This window comes from Eulemur rufifrons, chromosome 15 (assembly GCF_041146395.1).
Source record: "Eulemur rufifrons isolate Redbay chromosome 15, OSU_ERuf_1, whole genome shotgun sequence".
Taxonomy (NCBI): domain Eukaryota; kingdom Metazoa; phylum Chordata; class Mammalia; order Primates; family Lemuridae; genus Eulemur; species Eulemur rufifrons.
The window spans coordinates 10,914,546-10,939,096 of NC_090997.1; the positions used below are offsets into that span (position 1 = coordinate 10,914,546).

General features: G+C 54.3%; 1 protein-coding gene and 1 long non-coding RNA gene across 4 annotated transcripts in view; one reads left to right on the forward strand and one right to left on the reverse strand.

Moving 5' to 3' along the window:
• Positions 1 to 1,636: 1,636 nt before the first annotated feature.
• LOC138395264 (uncharacterized) lies at positions 1,637 to 23,888 on the reverse strand. 3 transcript variants are annotated; one of them, XR_011235522.1, is made up of 2 exons: positions 23,642 to 23,888; positions 1,637 to 1,967 (listed from the first exon to the last, which is right to left on the reverse strand). It is a non-coding gene; the product is annotated as an uncharacterized lncRNA (long non-coding RNA). The 3 variants fall into 3 exon arrangements; XR_011235521.1 differs by lacking the exon at positions 23,642 to 23,888 and adding an exon at positions 22,715 to 22,799; XR_011235520.1 differs by lacking the exon at positions 23,642 to 23,888 and adding an exon at positions 21,376 to 21,564.
• Positions 21,965 to 24,551, forward strand: part of FOXP4 (forkhead box P4) — a 49,665-nt gene continuing 47,078 nt past the window's right edge. Inside the window, exon 1 of the mRNA XM_069488855.1 lies at positions 21,965 to 22,132. The gene's annotated coding sequence lies outside the window, so the exon portion shown is untranslated. The remainder of the gene's footprint in view (positions 22,133 to 24,551) is intronic.

Consider the following 24,551-nt stretch of genomic DNA (forward strand, 5'->3'; position numbering starts at 1 on the left):
TGGGTTAACTGGGTCTCTGACATGTCAATTTTTTGTTATTTTAGGTTTTTCTTGAGACAGAGTCTCACTCTGTTGCCCGGGCTAGAGTGCCGTGGCGTCAGCCTAGCTCACAGCAACCTCAAACTCCTGGGCTCAAGCAATCCTTCTGCCTCAGCCTCCCGAGTAGCTGGGACTACAGGCACATGCCACCATGCCCGGCTAATTTTTTCTATATATTTTTAGTTGTCCATATAATTTCTTTCTATTTTTAGTAGAGACGGGGTCTCGCTCTTGCTCAGGCTGGTCTCGAACTCCTGAGCTCAAAGGATCCTCCTGCCTCGGCCTCCCAGAGTGCTAGGATTACAAGGTGAGCCACTGCGTCCAGTCTCTGACATGTCAACTTAAAAGTACAAGGAATGGTGGAAACCTCGGCAGTGCTGGGGAGACCTTGGGATGGATACGTTTGGGAAAACATGCCTGAGTAGTTTATCAAATACTTCCTGGTACCCTCCAAACTCTGCTCACAATAAGATTAACTTTAGCTGAGATCACAGACCACGGCTCAAAGATTTAAAGGGCTGGAGTGCCTGCCCTGGCCCCTCCTCATGAGCCCCCTGCAGTGCCAGGGGGGTCTCTGGATGACTTCTCCCTGCCCCGTAGATGCCTTGCCAAGGAGAACTCGCTCGCCTGGCAGCTGTAAGCCAGCACTTTTCTTTTCAAAGCCTCTGAATCTCCTTTCCCTCCTCCTCCTTCCTGCCCGCCTCCCCCCCACACCCAAAAAGGAGGATGCCCCTTCTGTTGAGTACACAGCATGTAATTTTGCTGTCAGATCTCAGCCAGGAGGTCAGTGTTGTGACTGACTGTGTAAGGATCGCTCCCTTAAGGGTAATTACACTAAATTCCCCTCTGAAGGACAGCTCTCTCTGGATAGAATACAAGAAAACCCCGCACCCCCCATTCACGGAAATGCATGATTTCTGTGGCTGTCACTGGCACTCTGGCAGCGAGACACTTCGAGGCACTCCAACGACTTGGAGGTGAGTCTGCAGGGCGGCGGCTGTGGCAGGACCCGGGCGTGAGGGTGGGTGGCCAAGCAGCAAGTGGGCGGAGGGGACCCAGAGGGCCCACTCTGGGGAGCTGGGGTCCTGGGTGGCCGGGCAGGCGCTGGGCCACGGTCAGGAGCATCTGCACCTGAGCTGGCCACGCCCTGCAGGGAGCAGCAAGAGGACCCCTCCGCTAATATCCACCTCGGAGAGGAGACCCCTCCACATCCGCTTCTTCCTTTGTTTAACAGGTTGGCTCTGGGCACCCACCCCTGCCCTGCACATAGCGGGCACTGAAGGAAGCCCGAGATGGGGCAGCTCTTCCTCCTCTGGAAAGAGCTGGAGAGCTCTTAGGCAAAACAAAGCACTCCCATGTGAACGGTGAATTACTATCCAAGCCCCTACCACCACCATCCCCAGACCCCAGCCGAGGGGCAATACCCTGACCCTTGTCCCCATCTGCCCTGCGGGAGGATGGCAGAAATGGCCAAGACCTTTCGGGTCTGCTGGCCACACTTCGCTCTCCCCACCCCGGTGAGACCCTGGCAAGAGTTGAGGAGTCACTCACCCACAACAAACAGTTAAAAGGAAGAAAGCGGGTCTGGCGATATCAATGCACTTTGATAACAATAAACTCTGCTTTTAATTTATGCTAATGTGTAGGGCTGTGGTGACAGTAAGAACTAAATTACAGAGTGGCTTTCGAGCTGGTAATTATCCCTCCATTTTTCGCTGCTCTGGAAGATGGACACACAATTATGCTCTCTTGCTGTATATTAATACAGATTCTTGACATCTTCAGCAGACCTGGAGCTGTCATCGAGCTTTTTGTCTCCTTTAATTGAAAATTAATGGTTACTGGGTTGCCACGGAAACAGAGGCCACGGACGCCAATGGCGCTCACGTCTCACCGCGGGACTGGCGGCGTCAGGAGTCCGGAATGACCTTGAAAGTTAAAAGAAAAAAAAAAACTTAAAAAAGAAGAGGAGAGGAGGGGAGAGGAGGACAGGAGGGTGGGAGAGTGTGTGTCAGAGCCGAGGAAGAGACAGAGAAAGGCCAAAAGGAAAGGAGAGAAAGGGGGAAAGAGGGAGAGAAGAGAGAGGAAAAGAAGGGATTAAAAATCAAAAAGAAGAGAGGAAATTCCAGGAGGTTGGGAACATGGGTGCTGGAGAGGAGAAATGAAATTAGTAAGTTTTACCTTTAGCTTTTGTCTCTTACCGCTCTCTTTTTTGTAAAGACCCACTTAAAAACTGGGAGCTGGGTCTCAGCTTCAAAATATTCATGAGTCCACAAATCTATGTTAGTAATGATGTCAGCATCTGCCTAAAGCACCCCCCCAGGAAGAGACAAAGGCTGCCGGTCCCACGGGAGGCGGAGGCAGGGCAGAGGCAGAGGTGAGGTGTGCCGTGTGGCCGCTTCCAGGGGCCAGGTGGTCTGTGCTGTCAGAAGGGGGGGGCAGAGAGGGAGCTGCTGCATGGGGAGCCAAGAGCGGCCCCTCACATTGCTCCAGCAGCCATGGGCAGGGGAAAGGGCTCTGTGGGCTGGGCCTTCAGCTTGAAGACACAACAAAAGAACAGAGAGTCAGAGATGGGGGCACGAAGGGGAGGGTCCTGGCAGGGGAGGCAAGGCTTGGTTCTCCTGGGAAGATAAGAGCTAAAGGGGCAATTCACTGAGCCTCCTGGCTGGCCAGTGGCTCTGGGCTTGGGAATGTTTTTCCCTAGGAGAAGCTGGCAGGCCCAGCACAGGGGCACTGAGGACCCCTGAGTGCTGTAGCAGGCAAGATGGGCTCCTTCCGTGTTCCTCAGGCCAGAGCCCACGCTCCAGAGACGCAATTCAGTTCAACAATTGCTGGATGCCTGTAGCGAACCAGGAGCCAAGCTCGGCTTTGGGGTCATGAAAACACGTCAGACGCAGACCCTGCCTAGAAAGGTTCAAAATCAGGGCTGGGAGTAGACAGACACAAACAAATAACTGCAAATTTAGCTACCCCCTCAAAGATTTCTCTACAAAGATGTTCGTCACAGTGTTGTTTATAATAGCAAAAATGGAGAGTATGGATAACCAACAACTGAGGACGGATAAAATGATATGCCTCATAATATACCCAAGACATGGAGCACTGTGCAGTCATTTTAAATTATGTTGAAGAATATTTAATGACCTGGGGGAAAGGGTCTCAATTATTTTGTTTCATGAAAAAATCCGTTTACAAAATGGTGACATGTTCATGGTTCCATGATCCTGTTTCTAAATTTTTTAAGACATGTGTACATTAAACGTGTCAGGCTATAAGAAAAAGTGACACATAAGTGTATGTACGTGTGTGAGTGTGTGATGTGCGTGAATGAGTATTTGTGAATACGTGTAGGGATGTGCATATGAGTGTGTGTGTGTGTCTGTGTGTGTGCGCATGCGTGTGTGAACTTCAAAAAAACTAGGAGATAAAGCCTCACCGTGGTTATCTCTGGGTGGTGAGATTACAGCTGATCTTTTTTTGTGCTTTTCTGTGTTTTCCAAATTTTTTAAGAGTAAATATATATATAACTTATATTAACAGAAAAAGAGAAAAGGTATTTTTTAAATTAACTTCTCTAGAACCAGCCCCTAGAGATAAAATTCCCAGCAAGGTGCTCCCCACACACTTCCGCAGAGACTGGGCCCCCTCGCCAGGGCTTTTCCCAAGAAATCAGACTCAGCAGACCCTTTCCCCAATTGTCAGAACCCCAGCCCAGGCCCTCCCCACCCCCAGCCTGCTGGCCAGGGTATCCAGAGATGGGGTGAGGGGCTGAGGCCCCCCCAGGAGTGGCTCCAGGTTGGGCCCGGGTGAGCAGGCCCTGCAGCATGAGACCTGGGCCCAGGAACTCCCCACCCTTGGTTCCTGGGTGGACCTTTAAGGGAGCACCATTACCTTCAGCCTCGTATTTGGACTTACATGTGGGCCACCAACTCCTCAAGGGACAGGAAAGGGTGTCATTCATTCAATACTTGGCTGGACCTCATAACTCTGCCAAGGTGAAGATAAACCATGAGTATTTACTGAGTAATTATTCGTTGTTAAAACTCTAAGGTGGATATTATTATGTCATTTCACAGACCTGGCAACTGAGGCCCAGAGAGGCTAACTGACTTGCTCCAAGTCACACAGCTGGTCAGCAGCGGAACCGGAACCCAACCCCAGGGACCATCGCCCTCCAGGTTTGTACACTCTGCACCTGCCGCTTCTCTCACCAGGTCCGGGGAACTCAGGTACAACTGGAGTCTCTCTGAATCGCTAGGATTTCTGGAATAAGCCCCATGGGACGATCACCATGAAAAACAGCATCTTCTCATGGTCCTTGGCCCACCCTTGGCAGGGCTGGGACAGAGTAGTCATGTCATCCCTAATTACAGCAGGGACTTTGGAGAAACATGGGCTGGGAGTGGGGCTCCCAGGAAGTGAGTCCTTTCTGCCTCTCACATCCTTAAACCACTCAGCCGACCATGGGAGCTCTGTTCCTCAGCCCCAATTCACTCCTCCAGCCCCGCCAGTCTCCGGCTCCAAGTCAGATTCCCACACCCCTCCCTCCAGGAAGCTTTCAGGCGAGTAACTTCAAGCTGCCACTACTATTCCTTCACTCTGCCCCATAATAAATAAATAAATAAAGCTGCCCTCTGGCACACATCCTCCGTCTGCTGGGGCAGGCCCTACACCCAGCACCTTGCATGTGTTCACTCCCTCCATCTTCTTCACAGCCTTATGAGGAGGCGCTAGGAAGCACAGAGAGGTTTGCTAACTTGCCCAAGGTCACAGAGCAAATCAGGGGCAGAGCAAAAATTCAAGCCCGTGCAGTCTGAAACCAGAAGCCACATTCAGAACCACACGCCAGTGATAACGCAAGTGTTCGAGGTTTCACTAGAAGTCTGGTGCGCCGGATGACCTGGAACTCAGTAGCCCATTTGGCCATGCTCCTGTGACATTTCAATGACGAGGCAGGCTGTGTGAAAGTATTGCCCTAGAACACTGGATCCTGCATTTGTGGACAGGTGGAAACAGGCTCGTGTCCTTTCTGGGGGTGTATTGCATCTGCTTCGTCGGCCTGGGAGCCTCTCAGGCTGAGGTCCGTTCTGTCCTCACTAGTCCCACCACCCACACTCAGGACGTGGGGAAAGGTTAGGGGTGGGGGCGCTGGCTGCCCCCGCTGGCTGGCAGAGTGGCTGACAGGTCCCAGGGCAGGGCCTTCTGTGCCTCTGTCCCGCCCCTGGCTGAGCCCTCAGACCCAGAGGAGGCCTGGCTTCCTCTCCTCTCACCTCTCTCCACCTGCCCACCCTCCTCCACCTCTCCCTGTCCTTCCCCCCACCTCCCCGCCTCGCCCCTGCACCGCCCTCCCCACCCACTTTCCCAGAGCCAGAACAAACAAGAAGACAAGCCAGGCAGCGGCGGCAGCGGTGGCAGTGAGGGGAGCAGGGAACTTGCCTTCATTTCCCCGGCTTCCCTGATCCCGACCTTAATCCCCGCTCAGCATCCTGTCAGCCCGGTTGTTCTCAAGCTGACATTGCTGCAGGCGCCTTCTCGGCAGCCTTTCCTCAGATCTGCCTCCTCCGGGGACTTCTAAAGAGGAGCCTGAGGTTTCTCTGTTACAGCCGGCTTCACTCGCTGCCCTCAAGCAAAGCCTGGGCTCCCAGGGGGCCGCAGGGAGTGGGGGCGGAGGGGGGCAGTGCCAGGCCTGACGTTTCAGAGAAAGAGAGGACGGAGGTGGCTGGGCCCCAGAGGCCTCCACGGTGAGGGTCAGGCCTGGGGCAGGAGTCCAGCCAGTGCTGGCGTCTGCTCAAAGCAGGGAGGGTTGTGCTCAGGTGCGTGGCCTGAGAGACAGAGGGGAAACTGAGACCAGCACCCACGGAATTTGGGCTGGTGCCAGTTCTGGCTGTGAAGGAAGCTGGGGGGTCTGCGAGTTTCTGAGCAAGCCTGCAGGGCGATCACAGCTCAGAGTGGGTTTAGAGAAAGGGGCAGCCGTGGCCTGCACTGAGTGGGTATGAAAGAAAACACATACGTAGACATTCACCACCAGACTTCCCGAACACCTGCTGGGTACCGGGAGAGGTGCAGGAAAGGCAGCCTGGTGAAAGGGACACGGTGAGCCCGGCATGAGATGGAACCTGATCCCAACCCAGCTCTCCCATGGAGTGGCCGTGTGGCCTCAGGCCAGTCACTTGGCCTTTCTGAGCCCCGTGTTTCTCATCTAGAGGTTGGCGGGAAGGGAAATAATCAAAGTTCCCCTGCAGGATCAATGCGAAGTTTCGAGCCAGTATGTACAGAGCACCTGGGGTTTAGAATGAATTTTACTATCCGTGTCCCTGTCCACAGGGACACAAGAGTCTAGAGCTTCGTCTGGGTTTTCATGAATGGGACTCTGTGTGCAAGCGAGAGCAGGTGTGTGTGCAGGCGTGTGTCTGTGTGGGGGTCTGGGCAGGGCCCCCGTGAAGCTGCTGTGAGTCCCTGGGTTTGAAATCAGGCTCAGCCCATGGCCCGGACAAACGTCCAGGACAGCAGATCTGGCCAGCCCTGCTGTCCCCACACACTCCCACCCTCCAGCTCGTGACACACCCACCCTGCCAAGGGGACAGGGATGCTGGAGGCTCCTGGGAACACAGGAAAGGTGCTTCTTAACCCCCCTCACATGGTCCCTGTCTTCTGGGTCCCCTCAGAGCCACAAGTGCTCCAGGGACTGAAGTGGAAGGGAGTGCCCCGGACCCCAGGTGCTCAGCTTCCTGGGAGAGAGCTCAGGGGTGCAAGCTGGGTGGGCTTTGTGGGAGTCCATGGGGTCCCGAAGGCAGAGGGGCCAGGCGAGAGGCAGACAGGATACCTCCCCCCCTCTCCATGCCACAGAGTGGGAGTGGGGGAGACCGGGAGAGAGAGCTGAAAATCAGAATCCGGATTCAGTCCCTCCACCTCCTCAGTAGGATTCCTCCCCGGAGCCGTAAAAAGAGCACTGGCTCTTCCCATTGCCAGGACTGACACAGCTGCGTGGCCTTAGGCAAGTTACTAAACCTCTCTGAACCTCAGTGTCCTCGTCAGTAAAATGGGACTAACATTGCCTGTCCGTGTTGCGGTGTGGTAAAAACTAAGCAATAACGGACAGCACTGCAAACAGCGCCTGGCACAGAGTGCATGTTCCAAGGTGTGCAAACATTCCGGCTGACACAAGAACTTCTGACTCAGGATGAGGCAGGTATGTCTTTGAGCATTACTTGTTAATAAGATAGAACGTCGTTGGGTATTTTAGGTTCCAGAAATTGGCATGAATGTCAAAAAGTCAAAGCAGCCAGGTCAAAATGTCATGTTACAGCTGGGCTCAGTGGTGTGTATCTGTGGTCCCAGCTACCCAGGAGGCTGAGGCAGGAGGACCACTCGAGCCCAGGAGGTTTGAGGCTGCAGTGAGCTATGACTACGCCTGTGAATAGCCACTGCACTCCAGCCTGGGTGACACAGCAAGACCTTCATCTCAAAAAAAAAAAAAAAAAAAAAAACAAACGAACAAAAAAACAAAACAAAAAATGTCACATAACAGCTTGGCACATAATAGCTACTGGTAAATTCTAATTTCCTTCCCTTCTTCCTTCCAACCAGCTAAATGTTATCATTCTTCTGACCAAATCATTCCCACCTTGGGGGAAGTCAAATTCTCTCCTGACCTAACCAAGACACTTCCATCTCCTCTTTGTGCGTGTTGGGGTGGGGCCTCTAGGGCCCACTTAGGGCACTGTTGTCTCCAAGTCTTTGGGAAGCCACCAGCCTCAGAATTCCCAGGAACTTGTTAACCATACTGATTCCTGGACACCGGCCACCTGCTGAATCAACACCCCAGGAGAAGCACCTGGGGGTCAGCATTTAATAAGCTCCCTCATGCATCTGATTTTCAAATTTAGAGAATTTGAATTTGAAGGTGAATTTGAAAATTACCTCCTTGGTGCTCTTTCTCTTTTGAACTGGGCCAATGCTGTGTGCTCCTATACTTGTCAGACAGTGTTTAAAGTCCTTGTCTTGGCCGGGCACGGTGGCTCACGCCTGTAATCCTAGCACTCTGGGAGGCCGAGGTGGGCGGATCGTTTGAGCTCAGGAGTTCGAGACCAGCCTGAGCAAGAGCGAGACCCCACCTCTACTAAAAATAGAAAGAAATTATATGGACAGCTAAAAATATATATAGAAAAAATTAGCCGGGCACGCTGGCGCATGCCTGTAGTCCCAGCTACTCGGGAGGCTGAGACAGGAGGATCGCTTGAGCTCAGGAGTTTGAGGTTGCTGTGAGCTAGGCTGACGCCACGGCACTCACTCTAGCCTGGGCAACAGAGTGAGACTCTGTCTCAAAAAAAAAAAAAAAAAATAAAGTCCTTGTCTTGGGAATGTGGCCTCTTCTCGCCCCAGCCAGGAGGTGCTTGTGGGACACTCGGTGCAAGAAGCCCTGAGGCCACTGGGCAGGATTCCGCCCTGAACCTTGGTCCCATCGTCCTGTATACGCTCCTCCCCCACACTGCGGGAGTTGGGGGCTTCCGGGTCCATCTTCCACAGTGGGCTCTGCACTCCTCAAGGGTCAGTACCTCTGGGTTCCCCCGGCAGGTGGCCTGGGATGCCACTGGGGCTGCATGCCAAAAGAAGGCATTGCCGCCCTGCCCTGGCATTCAGAGAGACAGGCTCAGGTGGAGGGCAGGTTGCCTGCAAGAGTGTCCCTGCACTGGGGCTTGGTGAGCAGGGCCGCTTTCTGCTGCTTCTCCCATCCCTGGTTTATCACCTGAAGGAGGCTCACCTTGGTGTTTGGGTAAGGACGGGGACGGGGACGCTTCTCAGCTCTGAGATGGCTCACCTTCCCCCATATTCCAACCCCTACACCCTTATAGCCACCTTAGCATGAGTGCAGTTGACCAGAACCTTACCGAGGGAGGTGCCCCTGGGAGGAGGGAGGCAGCGGGGTATGTGAGGGCTCTTCTGGACTCAGAGGCCCGAGTCTGAAGTCCCGGGTCCTCATCAACCAGGTGGGCAGACCGTGGCAGGCCCCTCCCCAATTACCTCACCTGGGAAGCAGCGATTAAAAGCTGTGAGGCCTGAGAGACACCACGGTCATAAAAGTGCCAAGTGAACATGCGGTAAGGATCTTTTTATTCTTATTTTATAGAATTAATCCTTTTGCATCCTCCCCCGTAACAGGTGCAGGCTACCTAGGAAGCCCCTTGTCCAACTGCCTCCTCTCGGGGAGTCCTAGCCTCAAGCTGTCTGGCTCTTAAAACAAGCCCATCTGTTTGGGAGGTTTCAGAGGCAGCTGGGAGGGGGCCCCCAACCACCTAGCTCTTTCCAAATCAGCAGAGTGGGAGAGCCCCACTCTGAGGCAGCCTTCAGCCCCGATGTCTGCCCCGGGGAGGGGAAGCACCCGGGGAGGAGGACTCTGGGAGCCAGATCCCGAAACTCCCATGGGCGTGAGACCAGAAACCCAAACCCTGGCCCCCACCCCATCCCCTAAGCCACTGTCCGGAAAAAATAAACTATTTCCTGCAACCAGCTCCGAAACAAAGTCTGTGAATGCGCAGTGACACATGTTACATAAATAGAAGCCACAGAGGGGAAAAGCCTGTTTTCTCTTTCATTATTTATCACTCTCTAACCATCTCCAGCTGGGTGAGTAAACAGGCGCATTGGCCCATAATGAGGAACAGACTGCTGCCGTGGGGCTGCCGGGGGCGCGTGTGCGAGTGCGCGAGTGCATGTGTGCGTCTGTCTGTCTGTCCGCCCCTGCGAGGAAAGAGTGGGAGCCTGCACAGGAGGAAGGCTTGTGGGGGACGGGATTCCAGAGGGCAAGGGCCACCTGGTGCCCTGCTGGGGTGGGACCGAGCCAGTCTGCCGCCTCCTCGCCAGGAGGGTTGGTGGGGGGACTGGTGCGCTGGGCGGAGGAGTCAGAAAGGGAGAGACTGTGTGGGTGGGAGAGGATGAGAGAGGCAGGGGCCAAGTGCGAGGCTGCAAATGTGCCGGGTCTCGGAGCATGAACTCCACAGGTGGCCTCTGGGAGTGGGGCTGGGGCAGGAGGGCGTGTGTAGCGCTGTACATAAGACCAGGAGACTGAGGGAGTGTGTGCGGCGGCGAGGCCACATGCGAGTGTCTGCTCGGGTGTATGTGATCCTGGTGATATAGATGGGTAGGCATACTTTTGTGACGATGGGAATGTGTGTGTATCTGCACGTCACTATGGGAGCATGGTATGTGCATGTTCGATTTTGTGGCCATAGGTCATGGTATGAGCTGATTTGTGCCCTCCCTCCAAAAAGATATATCGAAGTCCTAACCCCAGAACCTCAAATTAATTTTATTTGGAAATAAGATCATTGCAGATGTAATCTGAAGATCTGTGTGAAGACGGAGGCAGACATTGGTGTGACACATCTATGAGCCGGAGAGCACCTGGGGCTACCAGAAGCTGGCAAGAGGCTAGGAAAGATCCTCCCCTACAGGTCTCAGAAGGAACCTTGATTTCGGACTTCAGGCCTCCAAAACTGTGATATTAATACAATACATTTCTGTTCTTTTAAGCTACCCAGTGTGTGATACTTTGTTACGGCGTCCCCAGGAAACTAACACAGGCATATATGAACATGCCGTGTGAGCTTGGGCGTGTGTAAGTGTGGGAAGCCATGAGAATGCTTGTATGCATGTATGTGTGTGTGATCCCGATAGTGAAGCTGGGTGTGATACGGGAGTATGAAGCTATGTGTGTGTCTGTGTATGAGTGGGTAAGTAGCAACACACATGCTCAGTATCTATATATCATCCTCCTGGAAAGGACCAGCATCCCTCCTTCACATCTGGCTGCCTCTCTCTACCCCCAGAACCCCTCCCTGACCTTGGGCAGCCCTGCCCACAGCCTGGTCCGAAGGACACGGGATTGCTCATCAGGGACCCAGATGGGGCCAGGCTTGAAGGCCAGAGGCAGTTAGGTGAGGGGTCAGACTCTTCGTGGTCCTGGGCATTCTTGCCTGAAGACTGATTTCTTCCTCGCAATTGTGCTGTATCACCCGTCCCGCATGGGGGGCCGTAAGGGAGACAGGCCTACACCCAGAGATTCTTGAAGCAGCACTGGATTCCTAGGCTGTGTAGACCAGCCCCATCTGTGTAGACCACTGGATGTCACAGGGCCAGCTGGAGACCTAGTCTCTCAGGCCATGTTCAGACCAGCCTGTCCCCCAAGTGGAGGATCCCGCAATTGTTCAATTAGTCAACAAAGCACATGTTCTGAGGCCCATGTGTTAGAATCCTCAAAGGCATCCCAGAGAGAGGCCTTGCTATAAAACCTCAGATGAGCCACTTCTCTCTGAGGCTCAGTTTCCCCTATAAAGAATGCACAACCACTCTTGCCCTGCCTACTTCTAGAGATGCTGTCAGGATTAAGGGGCCCCATGGACGTGAACTTGCCTTAAAAAGAACACCTTATAAAATGCCCCCAGAGCCTGACTGTGAATGGCCCATCACATACAAAGACCTGTGGCATCCCTATCATCTCTAGGGTGATTTGCCATGTCCTTTCCAGCTTCCCATGGCTTCTTCCCTTAGCTCTGAAATGGTCTGATTTAATTCAGGGGTCCGCAAACTGTGGCTCACAGACCAAATCCTGCGTGTTTTTGTATGGTCTGTGAGCTAAGGATGGTTTTTATAGATGAACATTTGTCACTGACTTGATAATAGCGAGCCTTAACTTTGAACCCCAATTAAGCAAGGTGTTACCCCCTCCCTCCAAATTCCATTATTCTCTTTGCTAAAGCTGTGTTACAAAAAACTGTACTCAATTATTGTAATTTCATCAATGAAAATTTTGTAGAAAATTGTTTACCATGAAAGTTGGTAAACTCCACTACAAACTATTACTATATAAATCCCTATGTAATAGCCTCAGTTTTGCCTCTTGGCTTGCAAAGCTCAAAATATTTACTACCTGTCCCTTTACAGAAAAAGTTGCCTGGCCTTTGCCTCCACCACTCAACTCTGCCATTGTAGCACAAAACAGCCATAGATACACATAAACAAATGGGCACGGCTGTGTCCACTCCAACTTTATTTAGAGAAACAAGTGGTAGGCAGGATTTGGCCACAATTGGTCAACTCCTGCAGTCGAACACTGTAAGCCCTTGGCCATTTTGATCGGCTTGGAGAGGAGCAGTAAATCCTTAGGTCCACATAAGCCAGTGTTTGCCTGAATAATTCACGGGACTGAATTGGGCAGAATTCAGTCTGAAGCTGACGGGACGTCCTCCAAGGACTGTGAGAATAAAGCCCACCCAGGGAAAGGCTGAGTTAAGCAAGGTGGAGAACCCAAGGCCGTCACTTAAGCCCCCGGATCATGCATCATCTGCAGCGAGCCCTACTGCCTTGAGTTTCAGGTGCAGGAGTCAGTCAACTTCCATGGTTATTTAAGCCCATTTGAAGTGGATTTTCTGATGCTTACAATGATACAAGAGCACAAAAGAAGAGTGTCTCATTCAGCCTGGGGCATCCAGGGAAGACTTCCAAGAAGAGGTGCCATCTGAGCTTGGTCTTTGAGTTAGCAGTGAAAGCAGAGGGAGAAAAGATATTCCACACAGAGGGCACAACGTGAGAGAAAGCCCAGTTGCACGAAAGCACACAACACATGCCACAAGTCCCAGGTGGCAGAGTTGGGAGTGGCCAGGGATGGAATGGTAGGTTCAGGTGCACCAGGCCAAGGTGCTTGAATTTGGAATGGGTCTTGAGCAGGGCATGACACGTTCAGATCGGCACCTTGGATAGAACTTTTTCACCACCGTGGAGGGAGGCACAGGAAGGGGATCAAGCTGGAAGGGAGGAGGCCAGTTAGGAGGCGACTGGAATACTCCAGCTGGAAGATGATGAGGGCCCCGATCCATGGCAGTGGGAGAGGGACCAGAGAGGAGGGGATGACTCTGAGAAATGCTTTGGAAGCCACATCCACAGGACTTGGGGACTGACGGGATGTAAGGAAGGGGTAGAGAGATTCAAGGGGTGACTCCAGTTTCTAGAGTGACGGGGTGGATCACGGTGCCACCAATGGGGGAGCAAAAGCAGAGGTAAGGCATGTTTTGGATAAAGATGATGACTTGGGGCTGGGACATGCTGAGTTGCAGATGCCATCAGTGGAGGCCCACAGACACGGGCAAGGGATCCAGGTCCCAGACAGGGATCATACAAGAAGCCACCAACTCACAAGTGATACATTAAAGCCCTGGTGATAGTTAAAGCCCTGAGAGTAGGTGGGCTTGTCCAAGAGGATAGGTAGATTGAGGGAGCAATGGGGCAAGACGGAAGCCTTGAGAAGACCAAGCGCTTAAGAGGGGTTGTGGGAGATGAGATGCACCCGCAAAAGCACATGAAAAGTTAAGGAAGAGAACGGGAGGGTAGAGCGTGGCAGGCACTGGCGCCCGGCCCACGTCTCTCAGCATTTGTCTCTAAATGTAGAAGGCTGCTTACTGCCAACACCTGCTCTTTGCCTGAGGGCTTTTTCCTGGCCATGGAAACACCCTTGGCTCCAGCCCAGGGCAAGCCAGAAGTGTGGGGAGCTAATGTGCCTGGAAGCAGGCCTCCACCGGGGACCCAGGGGAGTTGGTGGGTAAGTACCCCAGCTCCCTTGCCCTGGGATCTGGTTAAGTCGAGGTGTGTTTCACACATCCTGGAGTCCCCAAGTCCGAGAGTCCCCCACAAGATTGCCCTCCTCTTGCTCAGTGGTAGCTTTCACGATAACACCCCCATACTGGCTGTTTTCCCTTCCTTCTCATGGCCCCACTCCCCTGCTGGTCTCCCTGGGACACCCCCCAAGTAGACCACTTGCCCTTGAATCCTTGTCTCAGAGCCTGCTTCTGGGAGAAGCTTAACTAAGACAAAGGTATCATGAAAACCAAACAAGGAGAAAATTTCCAGATGTCTTCTCCAGGTAGCTTTGGTCTTCAGGGGGATTAGGTCTTCCCTGACCCAAGGTGCCCATGTTTACGCTCACAAAAGAGGCAGGCCATTTTCTCCCCTGCTCCTAAGGGTCTCGGCAGGGGACTTTCCACACTGCTAGGCTGAGCAAATTTCACCATCCCTTTCCTGTCTCTCACCTCCGTCCCTCCTGCTTCAGTTAGGGTCTCTGTACCCTGCAGAGGCTCAGAACGATTCCTCCACCCTGAGCCTGCTCTGTCCCTGGCTCAGGCCTCTTCATCTTCAGCCCTTCAGACGGCTTTCACTTTTTTCCATTCATCACATCTCCAGCCCTGTAGGTGTCCACTGTTTTTCTTTCTGTCTGCGATCCAAGGACTGGCTACGAGAGCCGGCCTGTGGTTTGCAGGGAGGCAGGGAAGGCTGAGTGGACTGGAAATCCCCCCACTTCCAGCCTGATACCCTCCTGCTCCTCACCTCCCACCTCTCAAGGCAAGAGGCCAAGGGGAATGGCCTTGAACCAGACTTCTTGAGGGGGAAAGGGCCCTTAAGAAGACACACAGCAGAGTGATGAAGTGATCACTCCCGTGTGTAGCAGGGTATGAATGCGTGCACCCCACTTACGTAATCGTGGAACCGTGTGTGAGTTTTAACCTCTCTGAGCTTTGGTCTTGTCATTTGTAGAATGAGGGTAATAAGAGTACCAGCCTTAGGCTGGGTTCCCATAGAAGCAGCCCCTGAGACAGCTAATCCATTGCAAATGGTCAATTTAGGATGTGAAGGAAATACCAGTAGAGAAGTAGGGAGGGAGAGAAGAAAAGGCAGGCTCTAAGGTATGTGTTACCAAGCCAGTTACTAGGATAGCTCAACCCTGTTGAGGAAACCCTGGGAGTGCACACACAACGCATGCTGCAGAGTTATCCCACCGGAGGACTGAGGGACTGGGGGTGTTTATATACCAGTTCCCATCAGTTACGGCTGGAGGGCTCTCCCGGAAAGTGTTAATTCTCTGGCACCTCTGGTGTCCCACACACTGGCAGAGTGGGCTCTGATGTCTGCAGGGGAATCTTCAGGGTAGAGAAACAAGCACGGATGATTGAAAGCCTTAGGGATGTAAGCGGTCCAGGTGAGGACACATGGACGGGGCACCAATGGCATGTGCTGCATCACCTCTGAGGGCTGTCTGGAGGGGAAGTGAGGTCACGTGTGAAGCGTGCTTAGCACAGTGCCTGGTGCACACGTGGTTCTCGAGTCAAGACCCAGCCTCAGTCTGCCCTCAGCTGCCTGCTCCTGGCACTTCCTGCTGCCTAACCACCGTGAGGAGGTCTCGAGGGCTGGAGGGCCAGGGGTCAAGAGCAGAGGGGACTGGAGGAAAGAGGACCCTAGGGGATGTGGGGAAAGCCGGAAGGAAGAGGGGGTGCAGGAGAACAGGAAGGAGGTGGGACCTGAGGTCTAGGCCTGGCATAGATGACTCTGAACAGCATGTGGAAGCCCCAGTAAAGGTGTGAGCCCCACTCCATGGGCCCAGACAGATGCCACACACAATAAGGGATGGATAAATACTCTTGTCTTCCCTTATATCCACTTTACATGCATTGCCTCTGACATTTGGGGCGCTGCTTTCTCTTAGAAAGAAAAAAAGGGGGGCATTGTGGGGCTTAGCGATACATATAAAAAGCGATGGTGAACAGTAGACGCTTGATAGTGGCAGTTTTCAGAGTGAGTCCACCTGGGCTTTGACTGTCCTCCTTCACATCCCACCGCACCTTCCAGTGCCAGCAGCCGAGACCCCAAGCCCCAGGACTTCGCGGTTCCACGGGGAAGGACTGCTTCCCTTGCTAGCACTGAAGGCGTCCCCAAGGAACAAACAGAACGGGAGCCAGGAGGAGTGGTGAGCACAGGAGGCACAGTGCCCTGGGAGGAGGGGACGGCTGGGCGGGAGCGGGGGTGCTGTGCTGTCCTGTTTTCTATCCAGTTTCCCGGACCTCCAGCTCTTTCCCTGCAATCCACGAAGACACAGTCATGGCGTATGTTCTACAACCCCCAGCTCATACCGGTAGGACACCAACTTGCCCTGAGGTGTCAGGCTTTTTTTTTTCAACTTTGCTCTAAAGTATCAAATCATAATCAAAACAAATCAAATCAACATGCATTTACTGCATACCTACTACGCAAAAGATACTAAGCTGGATGCTATGGGAAGTCCCAAAATGACTAAAATCATGTGCCCCTGTCCTCAGGAGTTTATTATCTAGTTGGAGAAATGAGGCACAAAATGGCTAAACAGTTAAAAAACAATACAATGTGTTAAAAGTCATTGGGTGATTATTAAGTGAGTTAGCCAATGACACATTGTAACATCAGCGACACACAGAGTGCTGAAGAGGAGAGGGAGAATGGGAGGTGTGGGCTGGGGCAATGGAGAAATACTGATAGTCGCTACAGTCTATTCAATACCCACACTGAGAAGAATGTTCCTCACCACCTCTCTGCCAGACCCTCATCTTTCTTCCTGTCTTGCAGGTGAATAAACTAAGGTTAAGCTCCTTGCTTCAGGATTTGGGGCTAGAAAGTGACAGAATTGGGATTTAAATTCAAGAGTCTTCACAAAGGAGGAAGATAACTCTTAAAAGATGAGCAAGAACTAGAAGAAAGAAAGGGTTCTGTCCTCTGTGCCCACTCCTGGGCCTTTCGCCACCCTCATGCACCCCCAGCCCCCACCCCCATGAATGGCCAGTGCAGAGAATGGGGGCAGGGGTAAGGTGCTGGGTCTGCTCCCTTGGCCCATGCCTGTGCTGTCTCCCAGCACAGAAATTCCCTCCATGGAGGGATCTCATTTGACCCAAAGATGCTGTGTTCTAACTAATGGAAAATCGCTCACTGCTTGTCTAGTTATTATTCATTTCCTGATCTTTAATGACTGATTTTCCACCAATCAGCCCAAAGTCTCAAGCCCAACACCCCGTAGACAAGGCCTGAGTCTCTGAGTCCCTAAAAGTGACTGCAGGAGGGACTGCAACATCTCCCAGGGCCCAGGCATCCAGCCAGACCAGCACCTAGAAAGGCAACCTAGCCCCAACCCCAGTCCTAGGTGCCCTCCCTTCCCCTGGGACAGCACCCCACGCTACCATGGTCCTCTACCTGATAAGCCTCCTCACAGGTTAGCAACCCCCTCTTAAAAAGGGAGGAGTCTAAAGAGTGCCTTGAAAGTTCCTGGCACAGCTCATTAAGATATCACCAACCCTTATGAAATATTTCTTTATTTAAATCATGATTTATCTTGGGGAAAAGGGACCTCTGTGGAAGAGGAAAAGGCTGTCTACCTCCTCTCCCTCCCTCACCTCCATTCAGCACAGACCCGGGGTCTTTCTGAATCAGAAAGATTGGGAAGCAGGGTGGGGAGAAACAGGTGGGAGATGGGGAGAGCAGAAGATTCCACAGGGGGAAGGGAAAGCAAAATGTGTTTTGGGGGGGCCCACTGTCGCAAGGAGACCGCAGTAGCCAGACATCGGCTGCAATCTAACTGTTCATCAACAGAAGGCTGGGTAACAAGATGGGGACACACGGATCTGGTGGAATGCTCTCCAGCAGCCTGGGAAAGAAATGATCTAGAGATACACGCAACAAACAGACACGTAGACATTCGTCTCGGCAACATGCAGCTGAGTAAAAAACAAGTAAAAGCAAGCAGTGGCAGGATACTTCTTATTTAAAATTTTAAGATATCCAAGCAATACTAAAGGACTGAGAGTATAAAACTTACCTGGGAAGACCAATTTCAGGAAACTGGTTACCTAAGGCAAGGGAAGGAGGGAAAAAGAGAGAGAGGGATAGATGTGAGAAGGACCTCAGCTATATCAACAATGATTTTTAAATTTTTTAAGCATAAAGAAAGGTGCAGAAATCATAAGTGTACTTACAGCTCAATTAATGTTCACAAAGTGAACATACCCATGTACCCAATTTCCAAATTCAAAAGACAGAACATTCCCAGACCCCCAGAAACCACCCCGTCCCCCTCCCAGCCACTCCCTCACCTAGAGTAACCATTCTTCTGAGTTCTAACACCATCAATTAATTTGATCAGTCTTTGAATTTCAGATCAATGCAATCATACTCTGTGTTTTCTTTTGTGTCTGGCTTTTATGCTCAACACTGTGAGATTCCCCTAGGCTGTGTGTGGCAAAGGCTTATTCCTTCTCATCGCCAAGTGTTAGCCCACATATGAGAAGGCCCTGATTTACTTACCTATTCCACTGCTGACAGCTGCGTGAACAGTCAGCACATCCAAATAGATGGCATTGCATTCTAGAGTACGCCTTTTGGTGCACATATATATGCATGCATTTCTGTTGGTATATACTTATGAGTGGAGTTGCTATATTATACTGATAAAGATTTATTCTTTCATAACAAAAAAAAAAGTTTTTGGAAAAAAAAAAGTAAGATTCAAGCAACCAGATGAATAGAAACAGAAAATATCTGGGCCTAGGTGTGTTGGGACTGTGGGAATAAAGAGACTAATGTTTCTAGAGGCACATACCACCACCTTGGGTGTCAGGCCTGCTACTAGGAAGGAACAAGCTCACCCATTAGCCCACTTATGCCTAAAACAGAGAGCCAGCTGACCCTGGGAAAGGGCATCTGCTTCAGCACAGGAAAACCTGGGAGCAAGTCCCTGTCACACCACCTCTTCACTTGTGACCTAGGTAAGTTAGCAGACCTTGCTGAGGCCCACCTGTAAAACGGGGAGAAGAGCCACCAGAGCTGGGGCGATAAAGCTGAATAGCACATTACTCAAGGGGCCGGCACACAGCAGACATTTAATACGTAGTAACTCATGATTTGCAGCATTGTGAGGTTAGTATTCATTTTTAAGTGAGGAGACTGGGGCTCATGAAAGGGAAAATAAGCATTTATGGAAAGCACTCGAAGAGCAGGCTAGGTGCTTTGCCCATGCTTTCTCATGCTACCCTTCCAACCACCCCAGGAGGCATTCTCCCAATTTTGTGGGTGAGGAGACTGAGGCTCAGACATCATGTAACTTGCCCAGGTCACACACTGGTGACAGAAGCTAAGGTTCAACCCAAGGCAGCCTGATTCCAGCCCCTGTGCTCATAACCATGGTCTCCTTAGTAGGATCAGACCACGAGCCTCGGTTCCTGCCACCACCAAGTTCCTGTACCTGCCCTGAATTCTGTGAAGGAACAAGGACAGAAAAGGGACCCTCCTGCCTGCTCCCAGTTACTCCCTCTTGGGAGGCAAGGGTTACTCTTTTGAACCTTTGTACAAAGTTCTTGCATCAGGAAGAAGGGCTTTGGTCTGTCTTCTTTGATTTGGAGGCATTTGTTCTGTATCTTTCTTTGGGGAAGCTTTGTTTTCTTCACTAACAGGTGAAGGACAAGACTGAGTCTTTTGACCCCTTGGGCCCTCCACTGTGTCCCACAGGGTGCTGGGAACAGAGCTGGCCCAGAGATGAGGGATAAACTGAAATGAAAGCAAAAGCATTTCCCAGGGCAATCCCTTTGGGCACGTGAGCCCACGTGTGAGGCATGGAGGGGTGCTGCAGGGAGACGATGGGGACAGGAGCAGTGGGAACGAGAACCAACCAGAAAAGGGCTGGAGAGGCCCATTGGAGGTCACCTCCTTCCAAGTCCCACGCAGAAATCCCCTCTTTTGTGTCCAAGGTCCTGAGTTTGCATCCTACTCTCAGCCTTTACAGCAAGGAGGCTGGGAGGGAGGGCTGAGGACATGGTCACTGGCCCGGCTGACCTGACACAAGGACCTGCCACTCCAGGCTTGGCCTAGGGCTGTCTGCACTTCATGACTTCCACCAGAGCTGGATCTCCACACAAAATAAATTGGAGCATACGACCAAGGACTTCCTCCCAAAACATCCTCGTCCTCAGGTAACCCACAAGCAGGCAATGCTACTTTAAAGACCTCCATGAGCTTCTTCCTTGTCCTCACTGACATGGCTCAGGATAGAATCTGGCTCCATCATTTACCTACTGGGCAAACGTAGGCAAGTGACCTGATCTTTTTATGCCTCAATTTCCTCCTCTGTAAAATGGAGATAATAGAACTATCTACCTCATGGGGTTATTGTGAAGACTACACTAGTCGGTGTGCCTGGCATGTGGTTTGACTCAAGTCTTAGCTGTTATTTTAGCCTTATTGCTACTGCGATTGCTTTACTGAAAAGGACACTGTGATAGCCAAATAAATGGTACTTAGAGCCCTTCCCCCCACAATGTCACATCTAGATATCTGAAAGGCTCCAGCAGGACCTAAATATGCCTGTCGAACCTGCCCAGCTGGGCAAATACATAAGATCTGCACCTGGGCAGGTGTCACCAACATTACAACTACTTTAGGCTATTGTACCCACAGAAAATGGACAGAATAAGTGATAGAGAACAATCCAAGAGGGAGCCTCCTCTCTGAGATCCCTTTTCTTTAAAGCCCCATTGGAAGGGTCTTCTCTTCCAAAAAGGCCTCTCTCTCCAGGCAACTAAGTATCAATTCTTGCAGCCACCCCGGCCCCCTCCGCCAGCTCACAGTCCAAAGGGGCATCCTGTGTCTGCCCCTTGTCCACCTGCCTCAGGTGATCTGGGGCCAGGAGATCCTTCAAGAGCCATTGCCTTCCCGCTGTGATCCCACAGCAGGGTCCTCCCCTGGTCACCCGGACCTGGCATGACTGGGCTGGGTGGGGGCGCTCCTTGGGGATCCCTGAGGCATCCCTCACTTCTTCCCACCCTCAATACAGACTGACGGGAGATGTTTCCGGCGTGGGGGGCGGGAGGGAGGATTTACTGAGATTTCCACGAATCTCGGAGTGGGGCATCTGCTACCAACATAGCCCTTCCTCTTGGATCGCCGGCCTTTCCTCCTCCGGACTTCCCCCTCCCAACCCAAACACACACCACCGCCGCCAACATCACAATCCCTCCGGTCCCCCGGCAAAGCGGCAAAGGCGCTGAGTTTTGTTTACAATCTAATTTGTCCAGGTAATTGTCTCGACTTTGCACTTCGCTTTGCCCTCGTGGCCCGGCCTCGGGCCCCTTCTTCACTGGCTCGCGGATCACTCTATGGGAAATTCCCCTTCCTCAGAGGGAGGCAGCGCGCGCCCGGGGGTGACTGTTCACAAAGCCCAGAAGGAGCCTCCCCGCCCCCCACCCCCGGTTCAGAAAGCCCACCCCCAGTCCCCACACGGTGGGGAGCAGGAGGGAGGCCGGGCAGGGCCGGGGCCGGACGCCGGCTCCGATCTCGGGGCCCCTGGCCACTCCCTGCGCCGGGCGCAGCCCGCCGGGAACCAGTGAACCGTGTGGGAGCAGGACTTGGCCGTACCTCCAGACTCCAGGGTAAGGCCAGGATTTGCAAAGCGCGCCACAGGATTAGTCCGAGGCCAGGCGGAATCCCTGAGGTCTCTCCACCTACCCCCGCTTTCAGATCCGTAGCCCCACGTCTTCTCCCCACGACCCCATTTTTCCTCCCCTAAAGTTTGGTCCACGTGGTCTTCTCTCGCTCTCGGCTGGCTGTCTCGCCGGGTGAAAGTTGCTGCACCTGCTTTAGGCGAATTATGGTAGCACTAGAAGTTGTTCTCCCCTCCCTCCGCCGCTCGCTCCCTCGTTCCCTCCTCCCTCGCTCTCCGCGCGCTCCCTCCTTCCCCTCCAGCCCTCCTCCTCCCCCGCCCGCGCGCCGCCCGCTCGCAGCCACTCGCATCCCAGGCTCAGTCGCAGCCCCTCGGAGTCCGCAGCCGGCTGCCCCTGCCGAGCGGACCGTACAGCCGGCGGCCGGGACGGAGCCCCCAGCCCGCAAGGAGGGCGCGGCGCAGGCGGCGGCGGCGCGGCGGGGAGGAGCCCGGGCCGGAACCAGGGCTGGGCCGGGGGCGGGGACGCCGGGGTCCGGGAGCTAAGGAACCGGAGCGAGCTAACTAGCGTCGCGGAAGGACCGGGAAGGAGGAGCGGGGCCGGAGCGAGCCCAGCCGCCCACAAAGTGCGATGCCCCGGCGGGGCTAAGGCGCGCAGCGGTCTGCGCGGCGCGCAGGGAGCACGCCCGGGAGCTGCGCGGCGCGAGGCGGCGCGGAGGGGCAGCCCCGGCGGGCGGCGGCGGGCCCGGGCTGCGACCGGAGCGAGCCCCATGCCCCGTGCGGGCTGACGGGCCGGAGCCCGCACGGAGCGGCCGGGCCGGACAGGTAGGCGGCGGGTCGGGCCCGGGAACGCGGGTGGGGGCTGGGCCGCCGACCAGACCAACTCCCTAGCTCGCGCACTCTCTCGCCCGCTCACTGGCTCACTTTGTGTTTGCAAACTGCCCGCCGGAGACGCGCGGGGAGGAGCCGGGCCCGGACCGGCGTACTTTGTTCCAGCCAGGGCCGGCCGCGGGGCACTGACCCAGCGCAGCCGCGACACCCCGCCCCCGGCCCGGGCCCCGCGGGCTGGAGCTGCCTTGGGAACAGGTGGGGACTACGGCGCGGCGGGGGTGGGGGCAGCGAGAGGCCGGCCGGGGGGCGGCTGGAGAGGCCACTGAGGCCCGCCCTTCCCCAAGAATCTGGGCCCCGCCCCCTCCCGGCCTGGCCGCTGGGAATGGGGTGTAAGGGGGCACGACCCCCCCTGCCCCCAGTCAGACAAAGAATACTTCCCGGCCCGGACTTTCCTGAGCTGGAGAGGGAAGTGGTGAAGTGGGCTCCCCCAGCCCCAGTCTGTGCGGGACTCCCCAAGACGCGCTGGAGGCAGATGGACGTGGGGGAAGCGGGAGGGGGTGGGGACGGCGGTCCTACCCGCCGCGTCGCGTCAGGTGAGGAGGGGACTGGTCTTGCTGAGGTCGCACCTCGGAAGTGCCCGAGCCAGTCAACCCCTTCTTCCCATCCCTCAATCAGCGCGGAGACTGAGCGGAAAACTTCTTGGGCTCTTGAGAGCGTCTGGAAACTGCCCCTGTGGTTTTGTGCGCCGACGGTGGAGGGTGGGGGAGCGATCTGGCCGATACCTCTACTCACCCCTTTTGGGGAGGGCCCTCGCTCCATCGTGTAGCAGGAGCAGAGAGGGCGGCAGCAGGGGTCGGAGGCCACGGGCAAGTATCCTGGAGGGACCAAGCAGGAGCCCCCCGCAGACTGGGGACTCTAGTGTCTCGCCTGGCCAGAGTCCCCCCCAGTGCTCGAGCGGCTCGAGCCTCGCGTTCCCCATCAACTCCAAACTAACTTCCTTGGGTTACTCCAGAGCGGAGCCTATGGCGCTAGAATGCGGAGCGCCCCGAGCGATCTGGGGTGCCGGCTGCCCGGGTAAAGGACCGTGCGATTTCGCGGGACGCGGATTCTGAGGCAGAGGCCCGACAGAGGCGGATCTCCTCTCTCCCCCAACTGGAGCGACCTCGTGAACACACCCGCTTCCCACCCACCCCGACTCTCCAGGTTGGGGGAAAAAGGATAGGGGAACCCAGAGCCCGGAGAGCGCCCCGCTCCTCCCTTTTCACCCTGGCCTCTCTCGCCACCCTCCTCGTGGCTGGTTTCCTCGCTCGGCGGCTAGTTTTAAGGCATCCGGAGATCCCCGCGTGTCTGGCACCCCGGCGCCCGGTGACCCTGCCGGTGGACCGTGGTGCCCAGAGCTGGGGATAGGGGTAGGGGACCTGGAGGAGCAAATCCGAGTGTGAAGCTGCCACATCGGCGGTTCCCAAGAAAGCCCGGGAGCATTTTGGCCAATGCGGGTTTTACCTGCACTTCAGCATCTTCACCCCGGTTTCAACGCACAGGCCTGAATTCGTCCCGGCCGAACTGTGTCAGGTCTGGGATTGAGGGTCGCGGGAGCACAGCTTAAGGGGACAGTTGCTAGGGTTGGCCCGGGTGCCCCTTCTGCCACTCAGAAACAAGGAGCAGCGGGATTGTTTGGCCTGTAGCTGCAGGAAGGTCTACACCCGTCCCACCGCCGAACCCAGAAGCGCGCTTTCCGTGGAGAACCGGGACTGAACGGCCTCTTGCGAGGCCCGACTGAACCGGCCCCGGCCCCGGGTGAACCAGCCGGTAGGTGCAGAGGCGGAAGGCCGGGCCTAAGCTGGACCAAGCTGCCTGAAGGGTAGCTACTGGCCTCCCTCGAAAACCTCTGCCGAAAACCCCTGCGGGAAAGTATGCAGGCTTTTTTTAACTTGAGAAACTTTGTCTTGTCCTGGGTTCTGGATTCTTTGTTACCTGGTGGCTGGCGGGAGGGCACAGGAGCTGGGCTGTGCACCTGGACAGCTTGCTGGCTCCCAGGGTGCCCTAGATCTGAGTCTTTCAAAAGTCTTTGAGTTGGTGGTTCCCCATCTGGCATAGCTCACACTCTAGTCTGCGGGGCAAGGTGGCATGCAGGGGGAGGAGGTGGCATTGTGGATGCCCCCTCCCCCCCCCACACCTAGGCTCCAGGGTGAGATCCGAATCTCTCCTCCTGGACCCTCAGGCCCTCCTTTACCCTGGCTTTAGCCTTGGCACTAAGTGGGGGAGAACACAAGAACCTTCTCTCCTGGCACTAAGTGCTGGGTGCCTGGGCGGGGTTTTCTATCCTTTTCCCAGTCCTGGGCAGGCTTCCCAGAAGTTACGGAATTGGGGAACCCCTGAGTCCTGGGGAGGGAAGGGGCTGACACCAATGCTG